Source organism: Apteryx rowi, unplaced genomic scaffold (genome assembly GCF_003343035.1).
Source record: "Apteryx rowi isolate R43461 unplaced genomic scaffold, aptRow1 scaffold_356, whole genome shotgun sequence".
NCBI classification, from domain to species: Eukaryota; Metazoa; Chordata; class Aves; order Apterygiformes; family Apterygidae; genus Apteryx; species Apteryx rowi.
In genome coordinates this window covers 410574-416904 of record NW_020450041.1, presented here as the reverse complement: position 1 = coordinate 416904, position 6331 = coordinate 410574, and positions in this window count along the sequence as shown.

The window sequence follows — 6331 nt, the reverse complement described above, 5'->3', positions numbered from 1 at the left end:
TCAATGGCACTGTGCTTTATCCACCAGCAAACTTGCTTTGCTTTAAGCCCTTCTGCCCTGTTTCTGAAGTTTTTTTTCTCTTTTCTTTCTTTAAGTATTTTAGAGCCTTCTAATTTTGCCCTTTAAAAAAAAAAAGATTGCCTCCTTTTGCAAAATTTGTGTCCAGGTCTTGTTATTGTTCACAGCTAGCCTCACTGTTCCACTGGAGGACGTCACTGTTTGAAACCCTTGGGTGAACTTCTGACTCCATTGAACACAAAAGCAGTCTATGATGATTTGATGGGCCAAGGATTACTCTTGACCCTCCCTCTTTTATTTATCCATGGGCTTTATCTGATACCAAACAAAAACAACCTCTCCGAAGGAGAGGTGTGCATTGTTCTGGTTTTCCATGAATTGTCAGTCACGTAGCTTGCCTGTTCTCTGCAGCATGCTCTTCTGTTCCGAGGAGGATGCTTTGTATTGCTCAGGTGTGAACCTTGAGGAGTGCATGTGCAAGTGTTTCTTAACTTCATGAGACACCAAAGTATATGCAACTTCAACTTTCACAGCATATTGCCAGGGAAATTGTGGTTATTTTGCAGCTCTCCTCTCAAAAAGGGGCAGATATTTAATTTTGTTAAAATAGACCTGGGTAATACAAATTCCTGGTCAGGTTGTCAATGGGTACAAGTAATTAATTCTGTGGAACTAGAGTAAATGAGTATCTGGTTCAGAGGATGTAAATAGATGTTTTTTAGTAGTAGTCTTATTTTCTGATGGCTTTTTTTTAGGCAAATGTGAGCTTTTTTTTTTTTAAGTAAAAATTATCCTTTGTCACTTCTTTGGGGGGAAAAAATGTATTTGGTTCCATTGTTTCTTATCTACTTATCCAGTTGTGAAATTATTGCCATAGTGATTCTGTGGACATTAGGAATTTCGCAGCTACCTTTATACCTGGAAACACATAGTATATAGAGCCAAATTTGTTGCTTCAAGTGAAGTTTCTTTATAAAATCAGACACTGATAATAATGAGGGAGGACTGAAAAAGTTAAGGTAACATTTCTTTAAAAAATGGAAATTAAAAAAAAATTTTCACTTTTTAATATTAAATCATTTTTAAAATATCTAGTGCAAAAAAGGGACAAACTGTATTTCTGTTTCTTGAATTTTCCCAGCCATCACCCCTCTTTACCTCTAACTAAAATACTTACACCATAACTTTTTTTTAGCAGAAACATAAAAATTAAATGAAACTTTTTTGCAACAAAATTCGTTGTGATTAAAAAAAGAAAAACATTTTCTGTTTGGAGAGAGAGAAATGTAGATGGGAAGCGTTCACCTAACTCATCTAATTGCCATGGCCCTTCTCTCAGCCATTAATTTAGTTTTCGTATGTGCTTAGAGGGTCGATTTCAAGCCTTGTTCCCCATTGCTTTCTGATTTTATTTACAAATGTGGAATAAATGATTTGTATATAATTGTGCTAAAGCTAGGCTTTGGCAGGTTTGGTACAGATGAGATGGAGCCCGGTGTCTAGACACATGTCGGTGGGTTTTCTTGGCAGATTTCTTAAGGCTCCCATTGCCATCTGTAACGGACTTCCCTGCGAGAACTGTATTCTACAGCTGGAGCGGCAGGACTTAAAAGACACCCTTTCTTTCCCCCCCCCCCCATGGCATAGCTTCATCATAAGATTCTCTATGAAAAAAACAAATTCTCCCCCCGCTGAGGAAATGATACTACGACAGGGTTTTAGCACAACTGCGCTACAACGAATGCATCCCAGCTCAGCTGGTTGTTCCCCGCCTGGCCCAGCCGCAGGGGCGGATCACGCCAGCACGCGCTCCCTGCCTCAACTTGCCCCCGGGATTGCTGGTAATGGTGGGTTCTCAAAATGAGCTCAGGCAGGCCCTGAAGAAGGGATCGGCAGGGTAGACGGAGCGCCTCTCTCCCCGTGTACCCCTCGGGGCAGCCGCTGGGGTCTCCGGGCTGGATCCTGCCTGGATCCCCTCTGCCGCAGGCATTGATCCAGCTGTCCCCCAGCCCTGGCTCTGTCCCGCTGGAAAGCCTGCACCATCTCTGCTGGACACTAGTGTTGGAAGATCTCTATAAATGCACTCACGTATACACCACCAAGGATTGCTAATAGCTTTTATTCACATACAAGATCTTTGTTACTGGGTGGGGAACTAGAGTTGATATTATATTTAAGAGTTTTACATGATTCATTTCTGTTGATTTCACATAAACAGCTGAGTTAAACTGGCCGGGTGGCTGGTGGCTGCTTTTAAGGCAGAAGAGGAAGGATTTCAGTCTCAGTTTTCCCGACTGGAGCTAGCCATAAAGTATTGCTTAACCATTATAACAATCCTTTCTCTAAAGAGCAACAGCATAATCCTTGTCTGAGATGTGGCAGTGGTCGGTGGAAAGGAGAACAGGGTGTCTCACTGCTGTGTGTTCAGGGTGTCATCCTACCCAGCTGAGACTGCCGCAGAGCTGGGGGGTTTCTGCTGAGTTTGGTGGGATGGGACTAAGGGACATGTACTAAAATGATGCAGGGAAGCAGGAACAGCAGTAAGCAAATCTGCAGAAAACTGTTTTGCTTTTTAACTAAAACATACTAATACTTTGGGGTTTTGTTGGAACAAACAAACCCTTCCAGAGCTGTGTTTCTCTCTTATCTGGTCTAAAAGATTAGAATAAAGTAGCTTTTCTGCATGAAAATTTAAATTCCCAGTTAAAAAAAAAAACAAAAACATCCAGAACACAAAGCACTGACCTGTCCTGGTGTGTGGGAGGAGAGGTTCCCCTCCGGTCCCTTGGTTGGGATAAGACGAACCACGTGGGGTCCTAAGACAAGCCGATAAGGACTGATGACTCAGTGGTGCCTGCCAGGGCTGCATCCTGCGAGGTACTTTGCTATGGGCTTGCGCCCTTGGAGAAGAGGTGCTGCAAGTCACAAATGAAGGGTCTAGGTTGCAAATGGCAAATTCATCACCCACCCCTCACGGAGCTGCCTTTGCTCCGAGGCCTTTCCTTCAGACGCCTTCCTTGCTGCACTCAGACTCCGGCGAGGGGCCAGCCAGCTGCCACAGGGGGGAAGATAAAGGCTGAAACAACTCGGCAATGTGTTTTCATGCCAGACTGAGAGGTGAATTGCAGGTGACTGTTCACAGAGTGCTCTGCAGCCCTGTGAGCAAAGTCAGCAGGGTTTGGATTCTGACCAAACAAGAGTCCTGGCCAGGGATGAAGAAGAGGGATGGCTGGCTCTGCCTCTGTAATTGTAAAGACCTCCCCTAAGAGGCTCCCAGAGTTAGCAGTAATTTTGTGATACTTGTTCAAGATCCTTATTCAAAGCCAACTTCATATGAAAAAGATGCTCAGCTAGCATGAAGGACTTGCACCAGCCTCTCCCTCCCAAGATACAGACCTTCTTAAAATTAATATTCTAATACATAATGGAAAAAAATGCTTCACAGGGTGGCATACAGCTAGGACAATGATTTATCTATCTATCTATTTATTTATTTATTTTGGCTATTAGGAGCATTTAAAGGCTAACAGATGGGAAGAATGAACTTAAACCACAAATCTGCACCTTGGGACACCTGGCCTTATTTTACAGCTTATTCTCCCACTTCCTGCATGACCTTGGGCAGATCACTTAATCTCCACCACAGAATAGCAATGACAATCCTTCCCTTCTCCCAGCCCTCAATGCATGCAAGGTAGTATAGTTAATGTAATGACTGTGATTGATGGTATGATTACACTGACCATAGGCAAAGCGCTCATTTTACAGCTCATTTATATTTATGAAAAATCTAGAACTATTTTATAGACTAAAACTATTGATTTGAAACTCAGAAGTGACTATTCTGATTGCCTTTATATCCTTAGTCTGCAAAATTTATCCAATAATTTCTGTATCAATCCCATATCTGTTATCTGAGCTGTAACTCAGCTATTGATTTTGGAGACAGTCCGCTAAAACCCTTGGTAAATGGTCACAAAGGTTTGTGAGCCTCTCTCTAAAAAAAGACCAAAAATAAAATTGTGAAAGGCAAGTTACTATTTACAGTAATAATTTCTAAGTTACTGTAAATATATGCATTTTTATAATGTAGAAAAGATTTATTAAGACCACAGTCTGGCTCCAAACTAGTGAGGACTGTTCCAGGTCATTTTCAGAACTTCCTCTAATTAATTTGCTCACCAAAGCAGCACTGAGTAAATTTTGGAAGATGGTTTCTGAAAGCCAGGGAGGGAAATTATAAATGTGTTAAATGCTGGGTAATAGCACCTGCCTGTTAGTATTGCAGCTGAGATCAAAGCAATGCTATGCCAGGTGCTGTGCAAACACACCATGAGAGTTGATATCCACTGAAAAGCTTACAAATACAATGAAGTAGCTCTCAAGTTTATTGATAAACAGGTCCTGATTAGGAAAACATACACAAGCAGCTGTTGTTCGGCCATGTGCTTATTTTGAAAAAAGCAGCAATTGCAAGGGAAAGAACTGTGCTCCCCTATTTCTAGGAATGGGTCCAGTCTCACAGCAGCAGCGGCAAGGGACAAAAAAATACGAGGCAGGAAATTCCAGCTTTCCAAGAGTTAGAGTCACCTCCGACAGCATAAAGAAGCAATGCAGGGAGCAATTGCCCACAGGCAGATGTGCCTCACGGTGGCTATAAGAACACACACTATCTCCTGAACTACCTCATCTGCTCCTGAAGAAGCCCAAGTGCCTGAAACCGGCCTCCACACTCTCTGTCCTAACTCCTCGCTTCAAGAAGACCTCCTCCACCTTTCAGGACTCAAGCAGCAGTGATGTGAGCCCCAGAAGCAGGTGAAGAGCCAGCTCTCCCTGTCCAAAAACATCTCTTTGGGTACCATCCCTATTGCTTGTGAGTATAAGGGGTGCGGCTCCTGTCATCTCTTGTTTTCATCTGTGGTCTGATCATTCACAAGCTCTCTGGTGAGCCAGATGCTATTTAGCTCCAAAGTCAAATTAAGGACATGATATGCTTTTGCAAGTTATGATCTATCGGTAAAATTCATATTGTTCTAACTCATCTCAGCCAGAGGCAACTGAACTGGTTTCTTCAGAATATAAGAGAGAGGAGAGCCAGGAGCATTTGTCCCTGTTTGCAGGTGTTAGAATATGCATAGGAGATGCCAAACCAGATATTAACGACTGAAAACAAAGGTGACTTTTCCACTTAACTGCTGTAGCAGCTCCAGAGCTCTGAGCGTGCTTGCGAAAGAGGCAGGAGGGGGGTTATCAGGAACAAGAAGGTCGTGCCCTGATAATTCCCTGATGTTTAACAGTGCCTGAGTTCATGCAAGGCTGGGAAAGGTGGGAAAACTGGAACAACTTGCTGTTGGTATTTTATTTCTTTTATTGTTCATTCTCCTTCTTTTTCCTCCCATTTTCCATCTGTGAGAAGACCGATTGCCAGTTGGGGGCATGGGGTTCTGCTCCTGGCCCTTCTCAGTCTTCTCTGTGACCTGAAGGAAGTCTTCAAGCATTTCTAAGTGTTTAAATGCTCCCATCAAGTGTCCTCACCACTCCTGAAGCGCACAGCCCTGGGGCTTACCTTCCCAGCAGAACTGGCATAGATCCTAATAGTCCTACATGACGCCTTTGGTAGCAGAGCTTAAATTTAGGCTCACTTTTACAGAGTCCAGTAGCTTAAGCCGGTAAGGACTACTGCTAGAGCTGAAGTGGGACCCCCTTTCTCTGTGCCCATGTCTCCTTGCCTGCCCAACGTGGGTGTTTGCTCCAGAGTGGGGGCTAAAATGCTAGCAAAGAGGAGAAAATTGGGAAGTTTTCACTCGGGTACAACAGAATAATCTACAATCTAACTAGAAGCATGTTTTAATCAGTTAGCAGAGCTTTCATAACACACATAAATATACTATGAAGTGCAGTGCAGACCTAAGTGACCTTAGATCAGGCCTCTCTGAAGCTCCGAGTGATTGCTTTCACTCTCTGTGCAGAGCTCTTTGACTGTAGGGGAGGTTTGGGGTTGTTTGGGACACACAATTTCCTTTAGATTTTTTATTTTAACAAATTGAATAAACAGAAATTACATGGTACTGACAGCAAGCTCACTGTGAGGACTCTAAACTTCAGGCCTGCTGGAAAGACCTCTGCTCTTTGTGTTCATGAGTAAAGCGATGGTAATAGTGAGCCGCCACCCTCGCCCGGATGAGCAGGGCGCAAAGGGCTCGCTGCTGACAGCACACAGCGGTGCAGCTGGTCACCCCAGGTTTGGAGGAAGCATAGCCCTTTCCTGGTTACTCATCCCGGCCTCTCTGGGCCCTGGTTCTCTGCTTCAGCT